The following is a 17,230-nucleotide window of genomic DNA, read 5'->3' as shown; positions in this document are numbered from 1 at the left end:
ATCTGGCTGGTGAGCAAGTCCCAAACATGTATGCACCTTCTGAATACCCAGCAGCTCTCTGTTTGGCAGCATTCATGTCCGAGACGTCTGACACGACTGTAGCGTCTCACATGTCAAGCCAATAATTGTTTCCATAAAATGCACACTTTTGTGCTCTTTAATTAGCCCGTACCCTTTGCTGACGTCTGCAGCAGCGTTGTCTAGAGACACTTCAATCCACTCGGTGTCTTCTAGCGTTCACGTTGCGGCTCACTGCTGGCCGGGGTACCTGGCTAAGTAATAACATCTAAGGTTCGACATGCTGTCCTCGGTGGCTGCTGCTGCAGCAGCTTTGGCGACGTGCTTGCATCCATGTGGTTTAGTGGGTAACACGGTAATGTAGCTTGAATGTCGCCTTCTAGTGGCAAGACGGCTTACAGAGGTCTGAGTTGAGCTGCAGCTGCTGAGCTAATTCTGTTTGCTCAGGCCATCGGGCTTGTGCTGTTAGTCCGACAGGGCCTGAGCTCAGGGCCTCCTTACTGTGGGGCATTTGCATGGGTAGCCCAGGTGGCCTCTCAAAGCGCTGTCTCAAGACTGAGCAAAGCCCCGAATCAGCTGGGGAATGGCGTGGACCTTGCTGTGCCAGCATGGACCTTGCCGTGCCAATGCTGGCACCGGAACAGCCATCAACATGCAGACACCGCAGCCTCTCGGGTCGGTGCCTCGTTAGTTTGGCACCTTCTCAGACTTCATTAGTAGCACTGCAGACGCCTGCTGCCCTGAGCCCTTGCGGGGTTCGCAGGCAGGCAGTCTGGGCTCACATAGCCCCCCGCCTTTCGTTGTTCTTCCTAAAGCTCCTTTTGGCTCGTTTGGTGCGTGCCCAGTGGCCCTGCCCTCCGGCTCTGTGCAATGGACCAGGCCTGGCTGTGCCCTGACCGCTGTCTTGCACCTTGTGGCTGTCATGCGTTGTCTCTTAGTGGGCATGCAGGATTCCTGCAGCTGCTCACCTAGCAGCGCGTCCCCCAGCGGGGACGGCCTATAAAGGGGGTTGTGGAGAGGGAAGAGCTATTTTGCACCCATAAGACAGCATGGGCGGTCGTTTTTGATGCGGGGGGCGGGGCACACCAAGGTTTTGGTGAGGGGCCAAGGGCTGCACTTTTCTGTGGAGGGGCTACAGGTTCAGGGCCAGAGGTTGGTGCAGAAGGGAGCTTGGGTGGGGAATTGGGGCGCAAGAGAGCGTGTGGGGTCTCAGAGGGAGTTTGAGCAAACCAGGGGCTTGTGACCTGGGGCAGGAGAGGATTCTGACCTGGAGGGAGGGGGTGCAGGGCCCAGAAGGGGGTGAGATCTGGGGCAGAGGATTGGGGTGCAGGGTATAGGAGGGCATTCTTTCTGGGGGGGAGAGGTGTAGGTGGGGGTGCAGGGTGTGGGAGGGACGGGGCAGGGTGTGTGCAGAGGGTTCAGGTGGTGACTTGGGGCAGAGAGTTGGGGAGGAGGAGGGGGTGGGGTTCCGGAGGGAGGCTCTGGCTGGGCGGCGCTTAGCTACATAGCTGTAGGCCAGCAGCCCTGCAGGACCCCAAGGCAGGTTCCCTGCTGGCTGGAGGCCCCCTCAGTGTGCCGCTCTGGGCCACGTGCTGCCTTGTGGGCTCGGAGGAGGGACTTGGTGTGCTGCCCCCAGCCCTATATTGCTGCTCCCATTGGCTGCTTTGGTTTGGGGACGGGAGCAGTGAGCAAAGCTTCCCCCACCCCCGCAAGGGGTGCTGACACCTAGAGGGAGCTGCCAGCCCTTTGGAGCCGTCTCGAGGGGCTGGGCTGGGCCAGACCTGGCCTGCGAGCCATAGCTTTCTTGCCCTGGCTTAAGACGAGGGAGGTGGCTGCAGGGGCAGTGCAGGCCAGTGGGCGGAGAACGCTGCCTGATGGACCTGCAATGGTCCTCTTGGGCAGAGCGACCTAGGGATGGAGAGCACAGTTAGGCTGCTTCCTTTTGTGTAAGCTGGGCTCTCCGGGGCCATACGCAATTACCTATAAGGAGCATAAAGCTGGAGGAGGGTCAGAGCCCGTGTCTGGTGACTGCCGCAGAGCTCGCATGCGCCGACGGAGGATTCAGCTGTCCAGCAGAAGCATCACCTCCTGAGTGGAGCTCTGGGAGAGGGCTTACGGGGTCAGTGTTGCACTCCAGGCCTAGGTGGCTGGACAGCAGGCTCCAGCACTGAGGGGCTGCATTCTGAAATGGTACCATGGGACCCCAAGGCAGGGGCAGTGACGGGTTGCCGTCAAGGCTGCAGAAGCTTGGAACATCTGGGAATCCGGCTGTGGGGTCCCCTCGAAGCCAGAAAAGGAGCTTGCTAAGGCCTGGGACAGTGACTGTGTAAACCCGGGAGTTTGCCACGTGGTGTTTTTACAGTGCAGCCAGGGGCTGAGAGCCCAGCGGCACCCAGCAGTTGCAGTTCTGCTCTGGACTGTCAGATAAATGACCCGTGGGGTGACGTGCACCTTCAACCCGGTGGGACTGGAACATGAATAACACGCGACGTTCTGGAAGTGCTTCTCCAAAGCTGAACAAATGCTTGAAACCTGCTCCATCTGGAGCAGAAACCGGGGAGAGTTTGCTCCTCGGGACCTGGAGCAGGGCCGAGTGCTCGGCTGGGAGTCGTGGCCGTGTGCGGAAGGCTGACTGGGGAAGCGATCTGAGTTGGTGGGGTGGCAAAGCCCTCTGAGAAGCAGCTCTGCAGGCTTCTAGCGTGGCCTGCGGAAGCGATAGCCCTGGGGCCGTACAGGTGGGGAAGACAACCTGCTTTGGGCATGTTGCCTGGTTAGACTCTTGGAAGCCAGGGAAGGCTCTTCAGACAGCAGAGGAGCCAGGAGAACCTGCATGCCGAGAGACCAGCAGAGGCTGGACTGAAAGGTAGGACGTGTTAGCTCTTGATTCCTCCTGTCATCTCTCCTGTTTCCTTCCCCACGTGACTTTTTCCCCAGGGAGGGGAAAAGAGCAGGCGCTGTACAGCTGCCCAGGCGAGGCGTCCGCTAACGTCACAATCACAGGCCTTTTGTGCAGGCAGAAGTCCTCACGCAAACCCTTCCCGTAGCTTGTGTTCATCCTGCATCGGATGGGGGGCCTGTGCAGTGTCCCTCTGAGGATGAGGCTGGCCGTGGGGTGCCAGCTAGCACTAAGGCCTGCTGGGCAAGCTGGCTTCTAGTCCCTGCTGACATCAAGGAACCATGCGCAGGGGACATCTGCACTGCAGTGAAAAACCCGTGGCCGGCCCATGCCAGCTGGCTGACTCGGGAGGGGGCTGGTTAATTGTGGTGTAGCTGTCCGTGAGGTGGGAGGGTCCCAGAGCGTGGGCATCAGCTTGAGCCCAGACGTCTAAACCGCAGTTAAACAGCTCCTTCGTCCAAGTCAGCTGGCACTGGCCAGCTGGTGCGGGGGGTGCGGTGTCTAACTGCAGTGGGCACATTCGTTAGCCTCTCTGTTCCTGCTAAGCTGTAAAAATCCTGCTCTCGCCAGTGGAACCAGAGTGGGCCCCAGTGTTGTGTAAAGGGGATTAGCGCACTGAGTGCGAAGTGTTCTCACTGCTGCATAAGAGGGGGACTCGCTAGGGCAGCCGAGGATGGGCTGGGGGTGTTTGTGAGGGAGAGAGGTAAGCCAGGCTGTCTGCCGCTGAGGGGTTAATGTCTGGGAACAGCCTGCGCAAGGGAAGGCACAGAGGCTGGGCTCAGCGCCTGGCATCCCCAGCTAGGCTGGCAGTAGTGTTATGCTCAGCGCGTAGCAGGCTTGCTCTTACGCACAGGGCAGCACACTTTCCTTTCCAGCAGGTTGCTGTGACTCTTCATTAATCAGAAAGAGCTGTAGGAAGCCACTAAACACTGCCCCCAACAGCCCCTCTCGGGGCTTCCTTCTCTCTCGGAGCGGAGTGCACCTAACCTGCCGGGCAGGGCTGGTTCGGATCTCACTGCTGAGTGGTCCACCCTGAGCTTGTGCTGTTTGGTGTCAGCCCTGGCACGAGGGAGACGTCTGCCTGGAGCAGGCAGGAGTTTTACTGGCTTCAGAGGGACTTTCTTTGGCGTTGTGGGCTCGGTGAAATCACATCGAACTGAGAGCCAGCTGTGTGCCTGTGCAAGGAGCAATCTGCCATTGGTCCCACCAGGAAAGGCATCCACCGCAGCCTGACCGCCCAGAGGCAGCTGATATAGCTGGAACTGGACTCCGGGTTGCAGAGGGATGTGGTTACCAGGGAGCAGACAGCTGGGGAGAACAAAAAAACTGATATCCGAGTGCCATCTGGCTGAAACATGGAGCTGAAGTGCTGTGTGATACAGGTAGCAATAGGTCTGTGAAGTAGAGCTCCCAAACACAGCAGTACGCAGAGTGCCTGTAACAAAGCTACCTAATATGTGGTTCCAGCCCAAGTCAGATGGAGGTGTTATGAAGCCACTGGGCCTGAGCCTGCCCTGGGGGCCACCCAAGTAAATACCGAGGAGCGGCTGATGTAAATGAATCTGCTCCAGATTTAAATCAACGTGACTTCGGGCCAGTATGTGGTGGCAGAGATTTTATCATAAAACCCTGGGCGGGTGCAGAGACCTATGTGCAAACGCAGCAGCGAACGGGACTTTTCTTCTGGTGGGGGCGGCTGGACTCTTTCATACGTTGCAGAAGGGCAGTTTTGAGACACTGAAATTTAATGGAGTATTTTTAAAGAATTTGGTGTGAAAACTATCTACCTATTGGGTACGTTCATCCATGTGCTTCCTTTGATGAACTCACTTGGCTTTCTGCTGATCTGATGTTTTTAATACACTGATCACTGCACTGCAGGGGCAGGATTAGAAAGGCAAAGGCACAAAGCGAGCTCAAACTAGCTAGAGACATAAAGGGTAACAAGAAGACATTCTATAAATATATTCGAAGCAAGAGGAAGACCAAGGACAGCGTAGGCCCACTGCTCAGTGAGGAGGAAGAAACAATGTCAGAAAACCTGCAAATAGCAGAGGTGCTGAATGACTCCTTTGTTTTGGTCTTCACCAAGAAGTCTGTGGAAGGAAAGCCTAACATAGTGAATGCTAGTGGGAAGACACACACACAAAAAAAAAAAAAAAAAAAGTAAAAAATTACTTTAAAAAGCTAGATATCTGTAAGTCACCAGGGCCTGATGAGATGCATCCTAGAATATACAAGGAGCTGATAGAAGAGATGTCTGAGCCCTTAGCTATCATTTTTGTAAAGTCCTGGAAGACCAGGGAGATTCCAGAAGACTGGAAAAGGGTAAACGTAGTGCCCATCTATAAAAGGGAAAAAACAACCCAGGAAACTACAGACGAGTCAGTTTAACTTCTTTGTGAGGAAAGATAATGAGCAAGTAATTAAGGAATTCATCTGCAAACATCTGGAAGAAAATAAGGTGATAGGTAACAGTCAGCATGGATTTGTAAAGAACAAATCATGTCAAACCAATCTGATAGGATAAGTCTTGTGGATAAGAGAAGCGGTGGATGTGGTGTACGTAGACTTCGGTAAGGCATATGTTACTGTCTCGCATGATCTTATCAATAAACTAAGCAAATACAACTTAGATGGGACTACTATAAGGTGGGTGCATAACTGGCTAGTTAACTGTTCTCACAGTAGTTATTAATGGTTCACAGTCACGCTGGAAGGGCATAATAAGTGGGGTTCCTCAGGGGTCCGTTTTGGGCCTGCTTCTATTCAGTGTCTTCATCAATGGTTTAGATATTGTCATAGAGAGTACGCTTATTAAGTTTGCTGATGTTACCAAGCTGGGTGGGGTTGCAGCTGCTTTGGAGGTTAGGATCGTAATTCAAAATGATCTGGACAAACTGGAGAAATGGTCTGAAGTAAACAGGATGAAGATTAATGAGGACAAATACAAAGTACTTCACTTAGGAAGAAACAATCAGCTTCATACATACAGAATGGGAAGTGACTCTCTACGAAGGAGTCCTGCAGGATTTAGGGGTCATCGTGGACCACAAATTAAATATCAGTCAACAGTGGCCAAAAAAGCAAACATGATTCTGGGACACATTAGCGAGTGCTGTGAGCAAGACACAATGAGTCGTTCTTCTCCTCTACTCAGCGCTGATTAGGCCTTGGCTGGAGTATTGTGTCCAGTTCTGGGCACCACATTTCAAGAAAGATGTGGAGAAATGGGAGAAGGTCCAGGGAAGAGCAACAAGAATGATTCAAGGTTTTGAGAACGTGAGCTCTGAGGGAAGACTAGAAGAACTGGGTTTGTTTAGTTTAGAAAAGAGAAGACTGAGAGGGGACATGATAGCAGTTTTCAAGAACCTAAAAAGGGGTTATGAGGAAGAGGGAGAAAAATTATTTTGCTTGGCCTCTGAGGATTGGACAAGCAGCAAATGGCTTAAACTGCAGTAAAGAAGGTTTAGATTGGGCGTTGAGGAAAACCTTCCCGTCGGGGTGGTTAAATGTTGCAATGAATTGCATAAGTAGGTTGTGGAATCTCCATCACTGGAGGTATTTAAAAGCAGGTTAGCCAGACATCTGTCAAGGATGATCTAGATGGTACTTGGTCCTGCCATGAGGGAGGGGACTAGACTCTGACCTCTCGAGGTCCCTTCCAGTTACAGTGTTCTCTGATGATGAAAATGGGGTGATTCATCACCTTAGAGGCAATATTCCATCTGTTTTTTTTTCCCCATCAGTGTGCAAAATAAACATTATATGCACAAAGGCGTGTGCAGATGAGCAGTACCAAGAGGAACACATGCTGCCAACTCTGAGCGCTTGGCTAATCAGTTGGGGCAGCTTTTGAATCTCCCCTGGGTTGTCATCCAGGTGCGCAGCTTACAGGGAACACTGCCGGCGGCCGTTGGCAGGCTCAGGGAGACAGCACTCCATCATTTTACATTTGGTCCTGTTTTCAGAGACATCCCTGGAATCATGGGAGGGCCAAGAAGTGGGATTTCTTAAATGAAAATCTTAACATGCTGGATAACTGTGCTGCAAAAGATGGCCCGCGAGCGAGCGCCGAGACAAACACCGGGGGGGGCTGAGCTGTCAGACACATGCAAACTGGCAGTGCTCTTTTGCAGGCATATGTCAGAATTCTTCCTGTCCTTTGCAGGAGCGAGGCAATGGACTGCCAGACGCCTGTGTCTTGGGTTGGTTGTCTGGAGTCCTGGGGTGAATAGGTGGCCTTGCTGAAGCCAGTGGGCCTTCCCCAGCGACTTCAATGGAGCCGGGATTCCTCCCCTGCTTTCCTGCACTGACACACAGGCCAGTTCCGAGGGATGCAGGGGAGCAGGTCGGTGGAGCACGCGCCCCTGTCTGACTGACGCAGCTGTGTTCCGGTGACGTCCGTGGATTGCGTGGCGAAAGGTGAGCTGCAAGCTACAGCAGCTGCGGCTCTCCTGGCTGTCGGTGCAGGGTGCTTTTGATGCCCATTGCGGTGGTATCTGGGCACATGCTAGCTAAGAAGCATGTAGAAAAGTGCCATCTGCCCACTGTGTATGTGGTTCCTGTGCCTTGAGTGAGCAGCGGCAGGTCTGATGGCAAAGGCCCCTGTTGGCCAGCAGCTGCGCCGCATGGTGCTTTGCTGGCTCGTTGAAATCCTGTGCGGGCCAAACAGGCTGAGCTGGTGTCCGGCGCCGTGCTACGCCATGGAACCTGTTGCTCCCCCAAATGCTGGGCAAAGCGAGCTACAGGAGAGAGCAGGTTGGATCCTTCAGGTCCACAGTTGGGCTGTGGATCATGCAGAGAGCTGCAGGGCAAATTGCCCAGGGACTGTCATCGTTGCATGAACAGAACTGCGTGGTGCTGACAGCAGGGGGAGTGGCAGACCCCCCTGCTTGCTATGCACACCCACAGGGGATGGCCATCCACAAAGGTACGGTAAGAGGTTTGTTGCAGATGTTGGGAGTGAGGGCGCTCCCCCAGAGGCAGGCAGAGGTCCCAGTGATTCTGGTCAGCTGTGCTGGGAATAGTGCTTGTTTCAATTCCCTTGATGTTTGCATGTTCCACTGCTGGAAGCCAGCAAACAGCGGGACTGCGACATCTGTGTTCATTGACTTAATTACTCTGCTTTGACTCCTTGGTGCCAAACGCCTTATTGGCATGTACGGCATGAAGAAGTGTCCTTGAGTACTGGACATGTCTTGGGCTGCTCTGGATGTGCTTTTTCACTCCCTGGAAAGCCGCCAGCAGGGAGCGTTTGTGGTGTCTGCTCCTACGCTCCCAGAAGGTGTGTTTCGAACCGTGAATTGCAGAAGGGACGGCTTTTTGGATGTCATAATTAGAAACTTTTTGCATGGAGACGTGGAGCATCCTGCATCCCACCTTTGATCCTGTCTGGCGCTTGCTTTCTGCAGCGTTCCCAGCATTACGGGTGCCCTAGCTGTCAATTTCAATTTCATAATCAACTCTGCTGTGCGGGTGTCCACGTCGGATGCTCTGTGGCATGCGCGTATCTCCAGGATTCTTTCGCTTGAGCTTCCAGCTGATGCTTAGTTCGACTTTGCTCTTCTTATTGGTCTCTCAGCAAGCAAGAGGCACAAAGGCACAGGTCTTACTGGGTAGCCAGGCCCATTCCCGTTGCAAAATACAGGCGTGCTGTTTCAAAGGACTGGGCTGCGAAATACAATTTCTAGACTGGCAGATGCTATGATTATTCCTCTTTTCTCAGACTTAAATTTGGTGGCCTTGGCCAGGGCAGCCAATGTTTTGATGCCACATTTCTTGATGGGCCTCAAGCTACATGACCCATCAGGATCGATCACCTGTCTGGTCCATTGTATGCAGCCAGGCACCTGAGGTACAACCACGTTTGCTCCAATCCCTCAGACAGAGACAAACCTCTACAAGACCTTTTACCAAGCGTTCCTGAAGCTACAATACCCACCTAAGGAAGTGAAGAAACAGATTGACCAGAGCCAGATGTGTACCCAGAAGCCACCTGCTACAAGACAGGCCTCTCAAGGAAAACAAGAGAAACAACACCGGGCATCATACACAGCCCCCAGCTAAAACCTCTCCAACACATCATCAGTGATCCGCAACCCGTCCTAGACAGCAATCTTTCACTCTCACAGACTTTGGGAGACAGGCCTGTCCTCATCTGGAGACAGCCTGCCAACCTTAAACAAATTCTCACCAGCAACTACAGACCACAACCCAGTAACTCTCAACCTGGAACCAATCCCTGCAACAAACCTCGCTGCCAACTCTGCTCACATCTACACCGCCAATATTATCACAGGACCTAACCACATCAGCCACACCATCAGGGGCTCTTTCACCTGCACATCTACTAATATAACATATATGTCATCATGTGCCAGCAATGCCCCAGTGCAATTTACATTGGCCAAACTGGACAGTCTCTATGTAAAAGAATCAATGCACATAAATCGGACATCAGGAACGGTAACATACAAAAACCCGTAGGAGAACACTTCACTTCAGTCTCCCTAGATGCTAAGTAACAGATTTAAAAGTAGCCAGCCGTCCAACAAAAAAACTTCAGAAATAAACTCCAAAGAGAAACTTCGGAGCTGCAATTCATTTGCAAATTTGACTCCATCAACCAAGGACTGAACAGAGACTGGGAGTGGTTGGCCCATTACAAAAGCAGTTTCTCCGCTCTTGATGTTCACACCTCCACATTAGCTACTGATAATGGGCCACATCCTCCCTGACTGAACTGATTTGATTTTCTCCTCTCTTGATGTTCACAACTCCACATGAACTGCTGATAATAGGCCACATCCTCCGTGACTGAATAGACGTTGTCAACTCTTCCCCTCCCCTTGACTGAGACTCCCTCTTTAAACCCTCCTTTGAACCCCTCCCACTCATGCATCTGACGAAGCGGGTCTTTGCCCACGAAAACTTGTTCACAGAATCATGGGCACATTCTCATGTTCCTCAGCTAACATCACATATGCCAACGGTGCCCACATGCTTTGTATATTGGACAGACTTCAAACTCTCTTAAACAATGAATTAATGGGCATGAAACAGACAGAACACTCCTGATTCACAAACCTGTCAGCTAGCACTTTAATGGAGTGGGCCATTCTGTTAATGACCTGAAAGTTTGCGTTTTACTGAAGAGGAATTTTCACAACAATTTGGAAAGAGGCTGCTGAACTCTCGTTTATATTCAAATTTGACACATTAATGTGGTTTGAACCGGGAATGGAATTTTCTAGCTCATTATAGGGGCTCTTTTGCATACTTTGCTTTATCTAATTCTTGACCTCCCCCCGCCCCTCTGCTCTCTGGTTTGCTCACCTTGATAATGTTTCTGATTTGTCAACCTTGTTTACTGTTTTTTTGGCTCTCTGTGCCTTTAAATATTGAGTCTGGTCTGGTCTGGCTGTGGTCTGAAGAAGTGGGTCTGTCCCACAAAAGCTCATCACCTAATAAATTTTGTTAATCTTTAAAATGCTACTGGACTGCTTTTGTGTTCCAAAATGTCTGCTAGTCTATAAGGTGCCACAGGACTACTTGTTGTTTTTCAAGATACAGACTAACTGGGTTGCCCTTCTGATACTTGTCTGCAAGCTACAATGTATGTATAGAGTTTAACAATGGAAGAGCATTAGGTATTCACATACTTTATATTTATCAACTGTGCAGAATAAACCACTACTGTGGCTGGTGCAGGACCATCAGCGAGAGATTAATCAGTCAGTGAACTTCAATTGAAATTATAGAAAACTATTTGAGATTTGACTAATATGCAACGTGCAAACACTTCATCTTGGTATATTGCAAAATGTTGACACAGTTTTAACTACATGTTAAGCAGCTTCATTATTTCTGGGGGTGTGGAACGACTTGTCCACACAAAAGCAATACAGATCTTTTAATAAGTTATTTGGTAGCTTTGACCAATAAACGCTGCATTAAGTTGTAGGGATTGACCATTGTAGTCATGGTGCATTGTTTCTGGAGCTGTAATGCTGACAAGAGGGACGTGGCAGACTCCTTGCCCTGATATGGTTGTCTTATTACAACCACCCAATCGGGGTGCAACATCACCTTTGGTTTATGTGGGTAGAGCCAAAGGTTCTTTGCAGAAGCCGGGAACATGCCCCCGAAGGCAAGCAGTGCCATGAGTACTCCTTTTGGGTACCACTGGCTTACCTTGCCAACAGGCTGCTGGCACCGCTTGGCAGCTCCGTACGACGCCTCGTGGAAGCATGTGTAACAAGTTTTTGAATGGCCTTTGTTTTTGGTAGGGTGAGAACCTTAAGCTCCAAAACTGTAGTCCTTTTTGGAGGACTGCTGCCAGCCTACAAGGGCTTCACGTCTTTGTGTGTCTGCACCGAGCTTTGCCCCGAAATCTGGTGGCAGCAAGGATGAGGGGGTAGAGTGAAGGCGTCTTTGTACCACGGTCTCGCTTTCGTGGCATACTTAGCTCCACCACTGCCTTGCCGTGTGGCCTGGGCCAATCTGTAACATGATGATGCTTAACTATGTAATTTCTTGGTGAGAAATCTAGGGATAATTGTTGTTTGTGAAATGTGAAATTGCGGAGTTATTAACAGTGGTTTGTAACCTATCCTTTAAATCCACTTTGGTACCAAATGACTGGAAGACGGCCAATATAACGCCAATATTTAAAAAAGGCTCTAGAGGAGACCCTGGCAATTATAGACCGATAAGTTTAACATCAGTACCAGGCAAATTAGTAGAAACACTAGTAAAGAATAAAATTGCAAGGCACGTAGAAGAGCACGAATTGTTGGGCAAAAGTCAGCATGGTTTCTGCAGAGGGAAGTTGTGTCTAACTAATCTGTTAGAATTCTTTGAAGGGGTTAATAAACATGTGGACAAGGGGCACCCAGTGGACATAATATACCTAGATTTCCAGAAAGCCTTTGACACGGTCCCACACCATAGGCTTTTATGTAAATTAGGTGGTCACGGGGTTGGAGGAAAGATCCTTTCATGGATCGGGAATTGGTTAAAAGACAGAAAACAAAGGGTGGGAATAAATGGTAAATTTTCACAATGGAGGAGGGTAACTAGTGGTGTTCCCCAGGGCTCAGTCCTGGGACCGATCCTGTTCAACTTGTTCATCAATGATCTAGAAAATGAGGTAAGCAGTGAGGTGGCAAAGTTTGCAGATGACACCAAGTTGTTCAGGACAGTCAAAACCAAAAGGGATTGTGAAGAACTACAAAAAGATCTCAGCAAACTGAGTGATTGGGCAGCAAAATGGCAAATGAAATTTAATGTGGGTAAGTGTAAGGTAATGCATGTTGGAAAAAACAACCCAAATTACACGTACTACATGATGGGGTCAAATTTAGCTACGACAGATCAGGAAAGGGATCTTGGAGTTATAGTGGATAGTTCTCTGAAGACATCCAAGCAGTGTGCAGCGGCAGTTAGTAAGGCAAATAGGATGTTAGGAATTATTGAAAAAGGGATCGCTAATAAGACAAAAGATATCATACTTCCCCTATATAAAACTATGGTACCCCCACATCTCGAGTACTGCGTGCAGATGTGGTCTCCTCACCTCAAAAAAGATATATTGGCATTAGAAAAGGTTCAGAAAAGGGTGACTAAGATGATTAGGGGCTTGGAACGGGTCCCATATGGGGAGAGGCTAGAGAGACTGGGACTTTTCAGTCTGGAAAAGAGGCGATTGAGGGGCGATATGATAGAGGTATATAAAATCATGAATGGTGTGGAGAAAGTGAATATAGAAAAATTATTTACCTTTTCCCATAATACAAGAACTAGGGGACACCAAATGAAATTGATGGGTAGTAGGTTCAAAACTAATAAAAGGAAATTTTTCTTCACACAGCGCACAGTCAACCTGTGGAACTCCTTGCCCGAGGAGGCTGTGAAGGCCAGGACTCTATTAGGGTTTAAAAAAGAGCTTGATAAATTTTTTGCAGGTTAGGTCCATAAATGGCTATTAGCCAGGGGTAAAGTATGGTGCCCTAGCCTTCATAACAAGGGCAGGAGATGGATGGCAGGAGATAAATCACTTGATCATTGTCTTCTGTTCTCCTTCTCTGGGGCACCTGGCATTGGCCACCGTCGGCAGATGGGATGCTGGGCTGGATGGACCTTTGGTCTGACCCAGTATGGCCATTCTTATGTTCTTATGTTGTATTACCGTAACGCTTAAGAACGCATGTCGTTGCCCCTTCGTGCCAGGTGCTGTACAAACAGAATGAAAACCAGTCTCTGCCCCAAGGGACTTTGTCACACACATGAACAGAAGTAAACAGCAAGCCGGCGTTGGTCAGCATGACAGGCAGCGAGTGGTCCGAGTACAGCATCAGTTTCTTTGCAAGCTTCCAAACAGAGGAGAGCTTGAAGGAGAGCAGTCAATTAGTTTTGCAGATGTTTTGGGGAACTCCCTTGCTAGCTTGCTTCTCTCCAATGCAATTCAAAGTTCCTGGCTTATGCTGAGCCTCATAGCTCCTGGCTTGGTGTCCCTCCTGCTCCTTGCCTCGTTGGGGTTCAGTGTGCCCCCATTTCTCTGCAGACAGTTCTTCGGGCAGCCCTTGGTTTCCTGGTGAGCTCATGTTTGGTTCTCAAAAGCCAAGTTGAAGCGATGGGACTGCTGCAGAGCTCTGCTGGGCATGAGTCAAGCTGCACCGAGGGGAGAGGCTGGGCTTTATGCCTAGCACAGATCATGGACACTGTCAAGGTGTGCGTGGATGGGGGAGGCTGGCCTGTGTTTCGTTTTATTTTGGGGGGTGCTTGATATTTGTGCTGCAGCTGTAATCGCCCCAGTCTCTGCATTTACAAGTACAGCTCCTCCTGGCACAGACCTCAAACCTCTGTGCCAGTCAGATCAGTGTCCCTGCCACGCCCTTGAGTTTGCATCCGAAGGATTTGCGCTGGATAGGGTTAGTGAGCAGCACCCTCTCCCAGTGCTTTAACGCTGCAGGGGCTGCTGCAACTCAGCTTTGCCTATGTACACCTCTTGTTTGCTCATCTCAGCAAAGACGTGAGAAGGCTGAGTTGGCCTGCTTAAACGGGAGGAAAACGCTATTGTTTTGAAACTTCAGCATGGTCCTGGCCCTGCTCTGCCCCAGTGCTCTAATCATCCCCTCACCTCTCTGCCCCACAGCGCTCTTCCCACCTTCTCTGCACTACCTCCACCTTCCCCCAGGCTTTGCCCACCACCTGCTTGGGGAACGTGCCGTGGAAGGAAGAGGCCCATTAACGTCTGCAGCACTTCAGCGTTCATTGTTGTCAAAGCACAGCTCTTTGGTGTCTTGGCTGGCGGGACCTGCTGCAACGTGGTTTTCCAGAGTCTGCAGATAGCCCCAGGGCCCTTGCTGCTGCTCCTTGACAAGATTCTGGTTAGTTTCCACTCCAGTTCATGGTACTGTAGGTAGCCACAAAACAAGCTGATTTCTGCTTCTGCTTGAGGGCAACTTGAAAGCAGCAAAGAGGTGTTCGTGGGGGTGGTTTGGCCTCCCTCCCATGTCGGGAAAGATCCTTATTTCCTGCTGCTGAAGGGTGGGCCTGGAGCTTCACGTCAGTCCTCTGCAAGCCAGGGACTGAGCTCAAAGGTGGAGCCACCAGTGAGGATCTGCAGGAGATAGCCCAGCAGCAGGGGAGCTGGGCTTCGGGTCTCTCTCTCTCCCTCCGCCCCCATATGGTTTGGACCCACTTCTGTCCAGCGAGTCTAGTTCTCTACCAAGTAAATAACGGGGAGGTATTTTGAGCCTTGTTCCCCTCCAGGAAATGTGGCTTCTTCCCCTCCTCCCACAAAGTGGCCTGTGCCAAATGCGTATTGCAGAACCCCAGCAGCTGTGGGAAGCGTGGGCTGGAGAAGGGAGGCTGGGGCGGTCGGCTGCTAAACGCCAGCCGTGATCCAGATTCAAGCTGCTGGAGGGAGGATTCCACGTGGCTGTGGGGGGGGGCTGCAGGGAGGGTGCTTTGCAAGGAGGCCTTTTGTGGGTGCGGTCAGAGGAGTGAATGGGTTGGTGTCGAATAACTCATCTTCCCCTGCCTTCTGCCTTGCAAGCTGACCTCTGCCAGAGCTGGAGCTGCCCAAAACACGAGGGAAGACGGAACAGCCAGACACGTTGTACTCGTTTGTGGGGTTTAATTTTTAATAGTATTCTTCGCTGTACAGCCTGCTCCACCTTGTCCCACACCTTCCCCCTCCGTCTCCTGTAGAGATTTAAAGGGATGTGAGTTGCCTCATGCAGTTCTGGCATGTCTTGTGTAGGGTTGTAAGAGTTCATCCGGTCAACCAATAAGCTGATGCCTAGGGTCCTGCCAGCTGGCCCTGCAGCTGGGGTTCCCCCGGGTTACCACCTGTCTGCTAGCCCCCAACAGTGCCCAAGGCCCAGGACCAGCATCTGGAGCCCTGCGCATATCTGGGAGCCCACCAGCAGCAGAGCCCCAGGGACAGAGTCAGCAGCCAGGACCCTGAGTGCAGCGAGAGGCTGGTGGCAGCAGAGCTTCAGGCTTGAGGCCAGCAGCTGTAGCCTGGGTATAGGGGCATCCCTCCATGCCCCTGGAGCCCTGGTTAGCTGTTTGTGTGTGTAACTGGTAGAGTTTTATTGGCCACATGGTCACTGATATAATTATTTTACATTTCTGGTCTCATGATATTGGTAGTTATCAAAGCTCCAGAAGTCGTGGGACTGTGTCTTAGCTTTCATGTAAAAAAGTTCCTAGATCTCATGGTTATAGGCGATAGTTTAAGAACCGGACCCAAGTGCCTCCTGACAGGCTGAGAACCCAGAAGGGTACAGAGGAAAAAGAATAAAAACCTGTTTTAAGAAAAATCTCATGACACTTAAGCTGCAGCTCAGAATTTCTGGAGGCTTGAGTCATTGACTGGTTGGTGGTTTTCTTTTGTCACATACACAGACTGGGGATCATGGCTCTAGGCAAGGGATTGTGAATGGGCATAGCACTGGTTTGTAGCCACCTTGGACATTGGCACCTGTTATGTCACCGTAAACATCCCTTCCTGTGGGGGGAGAGGCCAGTACGGCCTCATGAATCCATTTAAGAAGTAGTACAGGCAAGAAAGTAAAATTGGGTCCGTTTGCACCGAAGGCTCACGTTGCAATAATAGCTTGTCTATAGCAACAAAAAGTCCTGTGGCACCTTTATAGAGTAACATATTTTTGGAGCATCAGCTTTTGTGGCAAAGACCCGCTGCAAAAGCTCATGCTCCAAAATATGTTAGTCTATAAGGTGCCACAGGACTTCTTGTTGTTTTTGAAGATACAGACTAACACAGCCACCTCTCTGATACTTGTCTATATCGTACGTCCTGTGTGATGAACTGGCTCAGCAGGAATCGGATGTGGGGCAGTGTGGATAAATGTGAAGAACATCTGAATCTTTAACTCCAGAGTGTTCCTGTGTTTAAACGTTCCAATGGCAGTTAGTTTTCCATTTGTAAAACAGATGGGATGATAAGGGCCAGGAATTCCAGATCTGGCTTCCCTTCCAAGCCCTGCCGCTGACTGTGGTTCTAGGTGAGTAATTAAGGTCAGGTCTATGCTACAAAGTTGTCAGCATAGCTAGGCTGGCCATGTGTGTAAAGCCCCTCCTTCCAGTGACATCCTCAACTGGTGAACCCTGGCCCCACCACACGCCCACCTATGTACAAACAAAGGTGCTGGTCAGAGCTTCTGTCAGCAGAGCTGATGTTGTTGGGGGAGGTGGTTACCCTGCTGGCAGAAAGTCCCTGGCAGTCAGCATGTGCTGCATCTGCATCAGGTAATTGGATAGAAAATATGTAAGCGAAGTCAGTTGTCATGGGACAGGAGGGAAGGTCTTCTGGACTGGTAACTGGTGAAGAGGCAGGAAACAAAGAGTAGGAATAAATGGTCAGTTTTCAGAATGGAGAGAGGTAAGTAAAGTGTCCTCCAAGGGTCTGTACTGGGACCAACCCTATTCACTAGATTCATAAATGAGCTGGAAAAAGGAGTAAGCAGGTGGCAAAACTCTTCAAGATAGTCAAGTTCAGAGCAGAGGATACAGAACTTAAAAAGGATCACCCATAACTAGGTGATGGGGAAGCATAAGGGCAGGTGACGTTGTGTTGATAAAAGCAAAGTGAATGCATATTGGACAATGTAATCAATCCTAAGTATACATACAAAAGGACAGGGACTATATTAGCTGTTGCTACTCAGAAGAGAGAGCTTGGCGTTGTGGATAGTTCTCTGAAAATGTCCGCTAAATGGGCTGCAGCAGTCAAAAACGCAGACAGTATGTTGGGATCATTAAGAAGGAGATAGACAGAGA

At 50.4% G+C, this 17,230-nt stretch overlaps 1 protein-coding gene across 2 annotated transcripts in view; it reads left to right on the top strand.

Annotated features, from left to right (window-relative positions):
* Positions 1 to 17,230, top strand: part of PAIP2B (poly(A) binding protein interacting protein 2B) — a 45,434-nt gene that overhangs the window by 13,845 nt on the left and 14,359 nt on the right. Inside the window, exon 2 of one of the 2 annotated variants that reach the window (XM_074991646.1) lies at positions 14,073 to 14,307. The exons of the other annotated variant lie outside the window; for it this stretch is intronic. The gene's annotated coding sequence lies outside the window, so the exon portion shown is untranslated. The remainder of the gene's footprint in view (positions 1 to 14,072; positions 14,308 to 17,230) is intronic. 2 annotated transcript variants of the gene reach the window in all.

The sequence above is a fragment of the Carettochelys insculpta genome, chromosome 4 (genome assembly GCF_033958435.1).
Source record: "Carettochelys insculpta isolate YL-2023 chromosome 4, ASM3395843v1, whole genome shotgun sequence".
NCBI lineage: Eukaryota > Metazoa > Chordata > Testudines > Carettochelyidae > Carettochelys > Carettochelys insculpta.
This window is presented reverse-complemented; position numbering and strand designations above follow the sequence as displayed.